Raw genomic sequence first — 13,675 nt, 5'->3', positions numbered from 1 at the left:
TAAAAGGCAAGTCAGGTACTTTGGTAACATTATGGCATATTTATATGACTAAAACAGCTAACAACCTTTACACAAACAATACTGTCAATCTCAGTAGTAAGCAAATGTAATTAGACCACAATTTCCTTTGTAGGGCTCTAATGTTTTAAAAAAAAAAAAAGTAGTTCTAGAAAAGAAGATAAGTTGTTTAGCCAGGACTGCCACTGAGAACACTCTGCCTCTAGTTTCCAAGAGCTCCAATCTAAGAAATGCGGGCAGGTATATTCCTTTGCGGGGGCTTAAATAAAATCTGCCCACAATTGCCAGTTTAGCTTAGCACATAAAATATACATCACTGAGAAGACAGGCTAATCATCAGAAACTGTCTCCAGGCATTACAATGATTACATGGTGCCTTTCTCAGAGAGTTATTTTGAAGAAATAAAGGATTAAACCAGAAGAAACAATCCCTCCACGCTCCCAGGGTACAGGGCACACCTATGAAACGGTTCCTGACCTATATAGTTTACCTAAGGTGACATGCTATCTTTTCTCATTCATCATATATTTACCAAACACGTAATATGTACCAGGCACTTAGTTAAGACACCAGGACTACAACAGTGAACAGTCTCTGCTTTCAGGAAAATTATGGTTTGAGGTGAAAGATTAAGCAAACATACCAATAAATACAATTTTAAGTTGTGAAAACTGCCATGAAGGAAAAGAACAGAACAATAAGAAAAACAGTAGGAGATGTCACTTAAACAGAGGACCTCTCTGAAGAAGTAAAGTGAGAGTTGAATGTTAAGTACATTCCATGCTGAAGAACTAGGACTTGAGTAAGAACTTGGTGCTTTGGAAAAAGTGAAAGAAGGCTAGAGTGGGCTGGAGTAAAGTGGTCAGGAGACAGCAGCAGGGACTATACCCTGCGGAGACATGGAGTTATCTTAAACATCTGAGTTTTCACCAAAGCGTAAGAGCAAACCTTTCAAGAATTCTTAAGAGCGGCATGATATGATATTTATGCTTTTTAAAGGATCATTCTTACTTCTATGTAAAGAATGGATTGATGGGTAGTAAGAATGAATCCAGGAAGCTACCGTTGGGAAGCTACTGCAACAGTCCACCACAGCGTGATAGTGGCTTAGAATAGGGTATAGCAATGAAGATACAGTATATAGGGTGGATTCAATATATTTAAGAGGTAGAATCAATAAAATTTTGTAGTGGTCTGAATGGTGTATGTGTGTGTATGTGTAGTAGTGAGAGGTCTCAAGAATAATCCCAAGACTTTTTTTTCCCTTGTTTTTTCAATTTTATTTTAAAGTTTGAAAATTACAAAGACAGCAGATTCTTTTAGGCACAAATAACTTGTTTACAAATAAAAAGGGGGGGAGGGAGATGCGCAATTGCGCATTTTTCTATTTTATTAAAAAGAAAAGGGAGAGACGACTGTACAGGTTTTTTCTCCCAGCTCCTGGGTGTGAAACATAAGTACTAGCCCTAGATGTGTATATATACATATACATACACATACACACAGACCTAGCTCTGTAAAACTACTTAGCAATTCAAAGTCGACTGCAGTATGTCTTACTGTCCACTCCCCGCCCTCCCCTTCTCCCCCATCTACAACTACTTAGATTCAGAAGTAGAGGTTGGGAGGTTTTTAAGTGGTGGGTGGCAGGGCTGGAGCGCCACCAGACTGCTAAGCAAAGCCCACCTCTTGTACAGGAGGAACAAAAAATCAGGGGTAAAGGAAAAAGGTCCTCCTAGGATACAATCCAATTGTGTGGAAAAACCCAAGTTTCAACAGGGCACACTGAGGCACTTGGCTGACTGACTCTCCACCCTTCCCCCAAAGTTTCTACTCATGTTTAACAGGAGACTTTTGGAAGCCAGAGACCACCCCCCTCCACCAGTGGCTAGTTTCCAGCTGATTGAGAGAAGCCACAGTTTCTCGGACCGGCTGTCACTTCAACCTCCTCCACGTCCCTAGGACAATAGGGAGGCCACTGGGGCAGACTAACAGAAGTGAGAAGGAAACTGGATTTGGACGCCCCACTGCTCACCACTGGGAGGTGGAAGTCAGCCTAGAGAGGGCTTTTTTCCACCTCCCTCCTTTGCCGTCCAGCTGCTGCCGCCCCTCTCCTCAGGGTCAAGGTTCTGAAACTCTCACAAGCAGTGCTCAGCTTAAAGAAAACTCGATGGCCTCATAGGTAATCCTACAAACAGTCCAATTCCTGGGCTCCCTGTCATCTAGCCACAAGAAGCTGCCTTGCCCATTCTCCCCCTCCCCCCGACCCCAACTTTTACCTTCAGAGTGAACCAACCATGTAACTAAACAAAACACACAAACCCACACAAATTCCCAAACGCATAAGCAGATTAGTAACAAATTAACAAAACAAAATATAAGTACATTCTCATCATTACAGAGACCAGATTTGTTGTTGCTGTCCTTGCATAATTGGTTAAGGAAAAATGAATTATTCCCTAATTTCTGAGGAATACAAATTCTGTCTGTTTATAAAGTCAGAAGGGAAAGGGGCAAAGGGTTGCAGATGAGGATCAAGAGAGAAGAAAGGAGAAAAGTATTTACAGAAAATAGGAGACAGACAGGAGTGTCCACAAGGAAAGCCTCATTGTCACTTCTTGCCGGCCCTCTTGGCACTGGACTTGGCTTTGGGCTTCACTGGTTTGGCCTTCTTAGGCTTGGATGCCTTGACTGGCTTGGCTTTGACAGTCTTGGGTTTTTTGGTTTTCTTGGGCATGGCAGCCGGCTTCTTCTTGGCCTTCTTGACTGGGGTAGCTTTGGGCTTCTTGCTTGGGGCTTTGGAGGCAGCCTTCATGGGCTTGGCGGCCTTCATTGGCGTGGTCACCTTCTTGACTTCCTTCTTTGTCTTCTTGAAGGCCACTGACCTCTTGGGCTCGTTGCTCTTGGGCAGCCGGAAAGACCCTGAGGCACCCACCTTTTGGTCTGCTCGAGGACCCCAGTGGTGACCAAGTGCTTGATGGACAATTTGATCTGGGAGTTGGCATTCTCACCCACCTTGTAGTGGCTCTTGTATTTCTGGATGGACTGGCATGAAGAGCCAGCACAGTTCTCTGCCTGGATGGCAGCCACGATCATGTCTGAATACTTGGGGTGGTCTGTGGACTTCTTGGAGTCCTTGGTCCACTTGGGCTTGGTCGCAGGGGTGGATGTGGAGTTCTCGGTCATGGTGGCCTGCCTGGTCCTGCTGCTGAAGGCAGCACCTTCCAAAGGGCCAGCCCTCATAGGAAGTCGAGGAAAGCCTGATTCGGGATCTGTTCTGGTGCCTCTGGCTCCCAGGCCAGTCTGAGGCAGGCTCTTGGGGACCTTGCTCAGGTCGCGGGGCGGGGGGGACTCGCTGGGCCGGGTCTGCATGGCCCAGCCCCGCCGGTCTGTTGCTTGGTCTCGGCGCCCGGGTCGGCCTCAGCCTCCTCTGCCTCTCTTTTCCCAGTTCCGTGTCTCAATCCCAAGACTTCTAATTGAGGTATTAGTAGATATTTATGAAGATTCGATTTATAGAAATAAGACTGGAGATGTAGAATTAGGGAAAAGATCAAGAGTTTAATATTGAATATGTTCTTTTCTTGATCAGTATTGCTAGAGGTCTACATATTTTACTGATCTTTTCAGAGAGTGAACTCTTGGCTCTAGATATTTCCTATTGTGCACTTGTTTTCTATTTAATTAATTTCTACTTTTTATAATTCCCTTTCTTCTACTTACTTTGGGTTTAATTTGCAGTTCTTTTCCTAATTTCTTGAGAATGATATTTAAATCACTAGTTTTGGACTTTTTTCTCTTCCAGTATAGGCATTTAAGGTTATAAATTTCCCATCAAGTATAGCTTTAGCTGATTCACATATATTTTGATATACTGTATTTTCATTACTATTCTGTTGCAAATGTGTCTTAATTGTGATTTCTTTTTTGACCAAATGGGTCATTCAAAACGTATTTTGGGGGGAGTTTGCTAGCTACTATTTTATAATCCATTTCTTACTTAATTGAACTGTAGTCAGATAACATATCCTAGATGAAATTTGTTGAGACTTGCTTTATGGTCTATCATAAGATCTACTTTGTTAAATGTCCCATGTGAACTTGAAAAAATATTTTTTTGAAGCCATATTACTGGAATTAGATATATACAAATTTATAGTTCTCACATTTTCCCTGGTAGAATGACCCTTTTACAATTATGAAATATTCTTCCTTATTTCTAGTTATTCTTGTATTCAAGTCTATTGTGTATAGAGGGTATAGTCCTCTAGGGAATGCTAATTGAGAGTCCGGGGTGGTTATAGGTCCTTTCTTCCTTGGAGGGACCTGAATTTTAATGTTTGCTTGTCAACATCATGAGATGGACAGAAATTCACTCTGCTTTATAGGGATTTTCTGCTTAGCTTGCTTAGCTTCTGCTCTGCTTAGCCTCTGACTCTGCAGCAAAATCATTTCTTGGTGCTTCCCTTCCCTACTAGGGTCTTGGCCCCTCAGTCCAGGCCACCTGGGGACACCTAAACTCCAATTTTTATGTACTAAGCCCCATGAGACTACTGGCTCTCTACCTCTAGCAGAAATCCTCTGCTAAATTTCATAGATTCTTGTTCTGCACCATGTATTCAGCAAATTCTTCAAGGGGAAAAGAGAAGCTTAGAACATCAGCATGCTTTTTTGAAGTTCCCTTGGCTGCATAATTTTGGTTTAAGTCCTGGCTGCCTCAGTAGGTCTCTGATGCTTTCCCTGTTTTTTTTTTTTTTTTTTTTTTTTTGCGGTACGCGGGCCTCTCACTGTTGTGGCCTCTCCCGTTGCGGAGCCTGTGCTCTGGACGCGCAGGCTCAGCGGCCATGGCTCACGGGCCTAGCTCCGCGGCATGTGGGATCTTCCCAGACCGGGGCACGAACCCATGTCCCCTGCATCGGCAGGTGGACTCTCAACCACTGCGCCACCAGGGAAGCCCTCTCTTTTCTTTTTTTAAATCCACCCTTTCATGTTGTTCTCGGCAAAAGGATTAGTCTGCAACAACCTAGTCCCTCAGAGCCAGGAATGGAAGTCATAGCTTGGGTTCTCAATCAAAACTCTACTGCTTATTAGCTGTGTGACTTTGGCAAGTTATTTGACCAAACTATTTAAACATTCTGAGTTTCAATTTTCTCTTATGTAAATGAAAATAACACCATCTCATAAGTGTTGTGAGGATGTGAAGATTAAATGTCTGTAAAATGTCTAGTAACAAAAACACTTTAATGAGGGCTTACTACATACCAGACACTTTAAATGGATTTAATAACTTAATGTAGATATAGTTACTATCTCCCATTTCCTTTTCAAGATCACATACTAGTAAGTGATGGAGCTAGGACTTGACTTAAGAGCATTTTTCTTACTAACTACTCAATATTGCTTCTATAATATTGCTTTAGTATTGTGCCTGACACTGGTGTGTGCTCAATAAATGTCAATTATTATGATACAGAAAATACAAATGCTTCAGAAATATACTAATCAGATCAGTTTTTCTACTTTTTTCATTGATTTATTTTTCTCCTTTTTCATTTTGGCATAAAGATACTTACAACATCTTTCAATATATTTTAAAAGAAGCTATTGTGAAAAATGAATGTCTAATAGCCTACTGAATGAATAGGTAATAATTTGCTTAACCATTATTCTATTGTTGGATATCTAGAAGGTTTCCATTTTTTAAAACATAATAGATATCAGTGCCATTAACATTTTGTCCCTTTCACTATTTTCCTTACTTGAAGCATTTTCTCAGAATAAAATCGTATCAGTGGAATACTGGCTCAAGATATGAGCATTTTATTATTGCTGACACAACAGCTATGTTGTTTTCTCAAAGAGTTGTAGTAATTGTGGAATCACTGGCAATAAAAATGAAAGGTTTGTGTCAAGAGAACATTAATTAAAGCTATGAAGTATAGGAATGACGGAAGTGTGGAGATGGAAAGAGAAGGGAGATATAAATTTGAGGCTATGAAAGAAAAAAGTGGAGTATCTGGATACTATTGATATTTCTTGTGAAGCAAGGGGTATTAGTTTCACTTAAAGGAGTAGGGATGGAAGAAAAGGGCTGGGCTTTGTTGAAAATTCCAAATGCTTAAATACAAATACACATATGTACACATCAAAATCTTTCAAGAGTAATGTTTCTATGATAGTTTTCAAAAGATCTGTGTCTTCCACCCCACCTCAATGCAATCTGGGATACAGATAAATACTATTTAGGTGTAATTTACAGATGGACTATCTGATATATTAGGGTTCAACCTGATCTTCAGTATCACTTCTTATTCTAACCTATCACCAAACATTTAGTAATCTGGTGTGTGGATCTTTATTATTGTTGTTTTAAAACACACAGAGAAATGATCTCTTTTAAGAATAACATTAAATTATAAAAAATTATAATACAAATTACAAAACCACCACATGGATTGTTGTTTTCACTTAGCTCAATTTAGCAAAATGTACTCGGAAGCAGGAGGCCTATGTTCTAGGGCCCACTGTGTGACTTTATTTGGTGTGTAATTTTGAGCCTTAATTGTCTTATCTATATATTGGGGTATTTTATCTGACTAAAAGCCAGCATTAGAACATGGCATCTCTTGTTTTATATTCCTGATCTAAAATTTGTCTAGTGAGCATACTATATTGAATAAAAATGAAAGAATCTCTCTTCCTTCACTAATATGTACTGTGCTTTAAATATCTCATTAACCTTGTTATCATGTTAGACTTGTTATTTTAAAAGTTACTGAAAAAAAAAAGTTACTGAATACTTTGTGGGCCTCTCTGAGGGCCATTTCGTCTGTTCCTTCTACCATCAGATGACTGTCAATGTATATATTTAAAGGCAGTTGCTTTCCTACTACTACCTTCCTCCCACTTTGCTCCTATCATAGATTTTGGAGTAGTACGTACCTGTTCATCAGGGAGAAACAGAAAGGGCCTTGAAAATTTGGGCTTAAAGAGAGTCCTTCCTCTCTTTGTCTATGTGCCATAGCCTCCCCAATAAAAAAATAAAATAAAAAAACTTTCTCTGCTAACTGCTTCACTATGTTCATATGTAAGTAAGCGCCTGATCGTCCAAGTTCCATTTCAGATTTCTCTTCCAGTTTCCATTAGTCTCCATGAAATTTTAGTAGTGATACTGAGAGATCATGGAGTTTGCGACTGATAATCGGCTGCATTCAAATCCTGTCTCTGTCACTTCCTGGTTAAATGACTTTGGGCAAATGACCTAACCTCTCTAAGCCTCTATCTTCTCATATGCAAAGTGAAGTTAGTTAATACCTACAACACCAAATTATGAGAATTAAGTTAGTTGAATGGGAATTGGAATTATGGCTAAATGTAGTTTAAATGTGAATATCATTTAGAAAATAAGGAGAACACCACTGAATAAAAGTAGTTTTTGAGCTGATTCAAATTAGAGGCTGGTTTGATTCCTAGGGTTCTTAAAAATCCATACCCTTTAAGGAAGCTATTCCAGATGAGGTAGCAAATATAAAGGCTTTGGATACCTTCATGCTCCAACAGATGCCAATTCCATGGTACAGAAACACTTAACCATATTACAAGCAATAACCAAAGAGAAGAATAATTTTATGCCTATCCAATTAGCCAAAAATTTTTGCTGCTGAAATTGTGGTTAAAACAACACAGCTGTATGTTGCTGGTGGCATCAGAAGTTAGCACAACCTTTTAGAGAAATAATATAGCTATTGTATCAAGAACTATAAAATGCCCACTCTTAGAATGAATAATCCCACTCATAAGACTTTATTCTAAGAAAATAATTCAATAAGGAAAGTAACTATGATTTTATTTAATAGTGCCTGGCACATAAAAGGTACTCAAGTACTTCTTCAAATGAATACCTTCACGCGTACTGACTTCTCCAAATCACTGCCCTTGGTTCCTTCCCATTATGATCTAACTATTTTCATTATATGGGGATAGTTTAAGAATCAAACTATAATATTTGTGTCTAGTCTCTGTTCTCCCATCTTCTCCAGTAACTTCACTGGTGATTGCTATCAGACTCCCTTATGATACTTTCACCATCTGAACTTAGTTGACCTTCACACTGAAACTAAGTTGACCACATACCACATCCTTGACCCAATCAAAAAGAAATCTGAAGCTTCCTTCAAGTTCCTAAAATGTCGTTCTTCTTTGTCAACACCCTTCTACTCTAATCATTCACCTCACTGCCTGCTTCATAAGACACAAATAGCAGAAACCTTCACATCCATCCTCAACTGAACCTCAACATACCTTTAGTCCTGTACCTAGACACTTACATTTCCCTCTAGGATCTGAGAAAGAATTATCACCTCCTGCTTTCCTTCTAGCTCCATCCAAAATCCAAATTCTTCAAGTTTATGTATCTCCCCCTCTCTTTTTTAACGGTATAATTCACATACCATAAAATTCACCCCTTCAGTGTACAATTAGTGGTTTTTAGTATATTGGTATACAAGGTATTTTAGTATCAAGGTTGTGGACTCATCACCACTATCTAATTCCAGGACATTTTCATCATCCCCTCAAAGAAATCCCATACACATTAGCAGTCACTCCCCATTCTTGCCCTCCACTCCCTGGCACACTAATATACTTTCTGTCTCTATGGATTTTCCTATTCTAGACATTGCATATAAATGGAATCATACAGTATGTGGCCTTTTGTGTCTGGCTTCTTTCACTTTAGTGTAGTATTTTCAAGATTCATCCATTTTATAGCATGTATCAATACTGTATTCCTTTTTATTGATGAATATTTTCCACCGTATGACTATACTACATTTTGTTTATTCATTCATGCACAATTTGATCTGTTTCCATTTTTGGCTCTTATGAATAATGCTGCTAGGAACATTTGGGGAAAAGTTTTTGTGTGAACACATTTCTAATTCTTTTGGGTATGTAACTAGGAGTGGAACTGCAAGTTAAGTATCTCTTGATACCTAACTCTATTCTGTTTCTGAGTTCAGACAGCCTGGGATATCTCTCAAAATGCAAACAACTCTACACTGACTCCCTACCCCACCTTCACTCAAACACCTTCAGTCTTCAGAATCTGTACATATTAATTACCACTTAGTTGTTTCCAATTAAATTGAGGACAGGGATCAGTTCTCATAGATCTCATCATATAGTAGGTGTTTAATGTATGCTCAATATATTGATACCCTATGCTCACAAATGGGAGAATTACTTACCCTTTCATTCAGCAGATCTTTGAGTGTCTACTGTACATAGGTCACTGTGTTTACTACTGGCTATAGTGGACAAACGTTATTCATCAGTTTCATCTACCCCAACTGCCAATTCAACTCCACAAATATTTACTGAATACTTACGATGTGAATGGTATTGTGCTAGGTTTGACAGCAGACACAGATAGGAATATGTTATAGTCTGCAGACTTTTATGACAGTTCATAAACTCTACATGACAGTACAGTAACAACAGAAACATACAACAACAGCAGTAGCACTGTATATTAAATGCCATAAGAAAAGTACAAAATGCTCTGGAGTGTCAACAGACACACATATGGTTGGGAGAATGGACAGAGAAGAGGACAGACATCAGACAATACTCCTTGAAGCTGAAGGTGGTACTTGAGAAAGGGCCACAAAGAAGGTGGCATTCTGATAGATAAGGATTCCCAGGAAAAGAGAAAGTGTTCCACACAGAGAATAGCATGAACAAAGATAGAAAAGGCTGGATACTGTATAGAATTTTTTTTTCAGAGACCAATCTAGTTAGGAATATGTAGATGGGTAATGACAGAAGAGACTTGAATATTAGGTTTAGTATTTAAATAGGTTTAGAAGAATGATTCAAAAAGTCTTCCGTTAACAATTCAAATTACTTTAGTGATTCCTTAACCTTTTCTTGAAACTTTTCTATTATGCTTATTATCTAAAGTAATCATGGAAATTAGTGATTTCTCCTTCCACAAGGAACAAAAAATGAACTCTTGACAGCTAAGTGAGCATGCTTAGCTCACTGAGACTGGGGAAGGATGAATTTGAATAATTCTAGCACTGCATCCCGATACTTCCGGGAATATGTAAGGCTTAAAACAGACATGTAGGCAAATCCCCATAGCTAGAATAACAGAAGCAAACTGGGGGAAAAATAATAGCATTCATTAAGCTGCGAACACCAGGAATTGTGCCAGGTGATTTACATATAATATACCTGATCCACCAAATAACCTCATTTAAGTTTATGGCAAGTGAGGCTCAGAGAGGTCAAGTAAATTGTTAGAGGTTACCAAGCTAATAAGAAGCTCAGCTAGTAAAATGTAGACATCACTTTTGAACCCAGGCCTGTCTGATCCCATATTTTCCCCATTGTTCACTTTTATTTGTGAACAAAGGAGGCTAGAATGGTAGGGTCATGATGCATGCATCAAAGAAAAGGGCTGAATATTTAACAGATGGGCTTTAAAGGTCTGGAGAAAAATTAGACTGAAATATTCAAAACTGGGTTTAGAATGGCTTAGAGATCAAGACCAAGAGAGATCAAGCTTAGGGCTGTTTCTTGATCAGTTTGAACAATGATCACACTATAGAGCTTATTTAGGAATATCCAGGGAGCAAAATTCCAGCTTTGATTTGGAAACTAGAGAGTAAACTCCAAGAGAACACGGATATTTGTCTGTATTCACTGATGTATTCCAAGTCCCTAAAACAGAGACTAGTATACAGTAAGCACTCAATAAACTTTTCTTGAAATAATGAAAAGTCACATAAGGGGTATTCTCGTTTGAATACTCTTGAAGGCCCTGAAATAAAGACAGCAGAACAGTAGGTTTAAAAACCATTCATGTTGTTAGCATATTCTCTTTAACACTCAACCCCATGGCAAAAACAAGCAACTCCAAAACAACAAACATACAAAAAAGCAGTAGTTGTAAAACAACAGCATGATTTTTTAAAAGAAGGTAGACAAAAGAATGAAAAGACCCTTTTGCATTATAGATAGCATCTAGTACTTCGTGGGTAATCAAATTTCAGTGAGATGGAATCCAGAATTTTGACCTACTGTTTTAATATTTCAAACTGCTGTGAGCTGTGAGCCGTATATCCAATGACTGCTTTTTGGAAATGAAAATGGTTATCTAATCTAAATATTCTGAAAAAAAATGGACAATCTCTTTATTATTGATGACAAGGAATGAAATGAAAACCTCAAATTCATTTACTTAAAGAAGTAACAGAGTACACTTACAAAAGTCTTTACTTTTCTAATTTTGATAGTATGTTTCTATTAGAACATGCAAAGAAAACTGCAACAAAGAACATTAAGGGAAAAAAAAAAGCCTTTGGAAGACAGCAAGCCTCTCTACAGAAACTTTTAAAGAGAATAAAAGCAGGTTCCATGAACTTCCCTCTATTTTTCACAAGCTTTTCTAATATTTCTTCTTTGACGGAACTAATGAATAACTGCCTGTTATCACAAAACATCTTTTTTCAAATATGTGCTTTAAAAATTGCTTTCTTCTGAACAGACAGTTCTTCAAGCTGCTCAAGTCTCTCAGCTGCAACAAGTTTTCTTATTTCTATTATACTGCATTTCTTCCCTGGAATAGTATAAAGACCAATTTTAAAAACTCCTTTGCTTTACAAAGATAATTTCCTACAGGCAATACTGCTGTATCTCAATCAATATTTTAACTATCTTTTCTCTATCTATTTCATTTAGTTCCACAATCTTTACTCACTCCAGTAATTCTTAATACTGTAGTTTAATAGTTTAATTTGTCAGGGTGATCATATCATATATTCTTCTATATCACACTAATATAGAAGATAATGAACACTTTCTAATCAATTAATAGTTGCTTGAGGCAGTATACATGTCCCTAACCTTCTATTAATAACAACACAGACATAATTGTGTCTTGCCTTTTCAACTTCTGCAGAAATTCTATAGTTCTTCAAAAGATAACTCACTGATTTTAGGGTCTTAGGTTTTTTTTTTTTTTAATGTCTATAGAAAGTTAAAACATATATTTTTTCCTTACTGTAACATTTAAGTTACAGTTGTTTAAATATTTTAGTTTAAATCACATTTTCTAATAAACTCTAAACAAACTAGCTTTCGAAAAGAACCAGAATTAAAACAGTTGCAAATTCTTAGAGTAGATTAGGTGACAACCCCAAAGGAAAAAATACACAGGCCTTATTCTTTTAAAAATTCTTGAAAGACACTACAATTCACTTGATATTCTAAAATTACTAAAGTTGTTGAGATTTCGTAAACTCCAAATAGATTGATTCCTTCAGTACCCTGCCCACCCCAACTTACCAAGTACTGTGGTACCTGAAAACAGAAACCAAAAAATCAAACTGTTGACTGTTCATTACCACTTTACGTATAGTTTCTTATAAAATATTGAGAATATAGGAAAAACAGAAAATTCTGGTATTCATCTTTAGTCCTTTGTGAGCCAAATTTTCCCCCTTCTTAAAATCTGAGCTGAATCTCATGATCCCTGCACCATGCCTTAAAACTACAAAGTGCAGACACCATTTTTTAATCGGTGCTGAATTTAATTAAATCACAAAGGGGGAAAATGTACTACACTGCAACTTTCAGTTGTTACATGTAAGTTACCAATAAGAATTTTTAAAGCTGAGGAAGTTGTTTTCAGGCCCAGGGCAGAATCTGTAGCCTAAAATCAACAGGTCTAAGGATTTAAGATCCCGATCACATCAGTTAAGATAACACCAAGTAATTGAGTACTTCAGGATGATATTTTCACTCCGATAAGGTGAAAATGCTTCAAAATTTATGTAAAATATTGAGTCCTTAAGGAGGTCCGTAATAAACGACCTCCTTAAGAATAGCTACAGAGTTCCTGTGGCATGTCAAGGCAGAGAACACCCCTAAACCTCACTAAGTCAAGGTTGGACTTGAGTAAGGGAGAAGGGGTGGGCAATTCATGAGTCACACAAGAAAGCATGTCGTATTGTAGAGACGAGTAAAGAGTTTTAACAAGGGGTTTCGAATTCTTTGAATAACTCATTAAGAAAATTCTGCTGGGGAGAAAATTTTCCTCTTACACGTGGAACCAAAAGTCACATAAATTCTGACTGGAGGCTGGTGATTAGCACAACTTCGTGGAATAACCTAACTTTTCACGTAAGGCACAATCCCAAAGCTTTAAGATACCGTCTATCCATACGGCACCAAGCATCACCTTTTCAAGCCCTCGCCGGCACAGGAAGTGGGTTGGACACCCCAACCCATCACCCTACCCCCACAGGAAGTGAGTTATGTTCCCCCTCCCCCAGAATGGCCTTCCTCCCCTCCCCCAACCGGAAGTGAGGCGCCCCCATTCAGTCGGCCTCAAACCGAGACAAACCAATAACAGCAAAAGAGGGATGATCTTCAAGGGGTGAAGGGCACATCCACTGTGGCCACCCCCAAGCTCGCCTTGCTTACTGACCTGCTGACGACAGGGGTAGGCAGGGGCCTGGGGCCTAAAGAAAGTCCCTGGCACAGGGGACAATTCCCTGAGCCCCTCTCAATCGCCTTCACTCTTCTCACTGCGTCGCCTCACAGCTTGACAAATATTCCTCCGCAGTACTTTATTTTGATGTCTTTTCT

At 38.6% G+C, this 13,675-nt stretch overlaps 1 protein-coding gene and 1 pseudogene across 3 annotated transcripts in view; both read right to left on the bottom strand.

The window, feature by feature from the left end:
• The window catches only part of HMG20A (high mobility group 20A), a 69,702-nt gene extending 56,057 nt beyond the window's left edge, over positions 1 to 13,645 (bottom strand). The window contains exon 1 of one of the 2 annotated variants that reach the window (XM_079912002.1): positions 13,515 to 13,645. The gene's annotated coding sequence lies outside the window, so the exon portion shown is untranslated. The remainder of the gene's footprint in view (positions 1 to 13,514) is intronic. The other variant, XM_079912003.1, reaches the window with a different exon arrangement.
• Positions 2,284 to 13,568, bottom strand: LOC307181534 (annotated as a pseudogene). The gene is made up of 2 exons (XR_013831736.1): positions 13,515 to 13,568; positions 2,284 to 3,543 (listed from the first exon to the last, which is right to left on the bottom strand). The product of XR_013831736.1 is annotated as an uncharacterized misc_RNA (transcript).
• Positions 13,646 to 13,675: the final 30 nt, after the last annotated feature.

This window comes from Stenella coeruleoalba (assembly GCF_951394435.1).
Source record: "Stenella coeruleoalba genome assembly, chromosome: 2".
Classification (NCBI taxonomy): domain Eukaryota; kingdom Metazoa; phylum Chordata; class Mammalia; order Artiodactyla; family Delphinidae; genus Stenella; species Stenella coeruleoalba.
The sequence above is the reverse complement of the archived record's forward strand: the minus strand, read 5'-3'. Positions and strand labels throughout refer to the sequence as shown.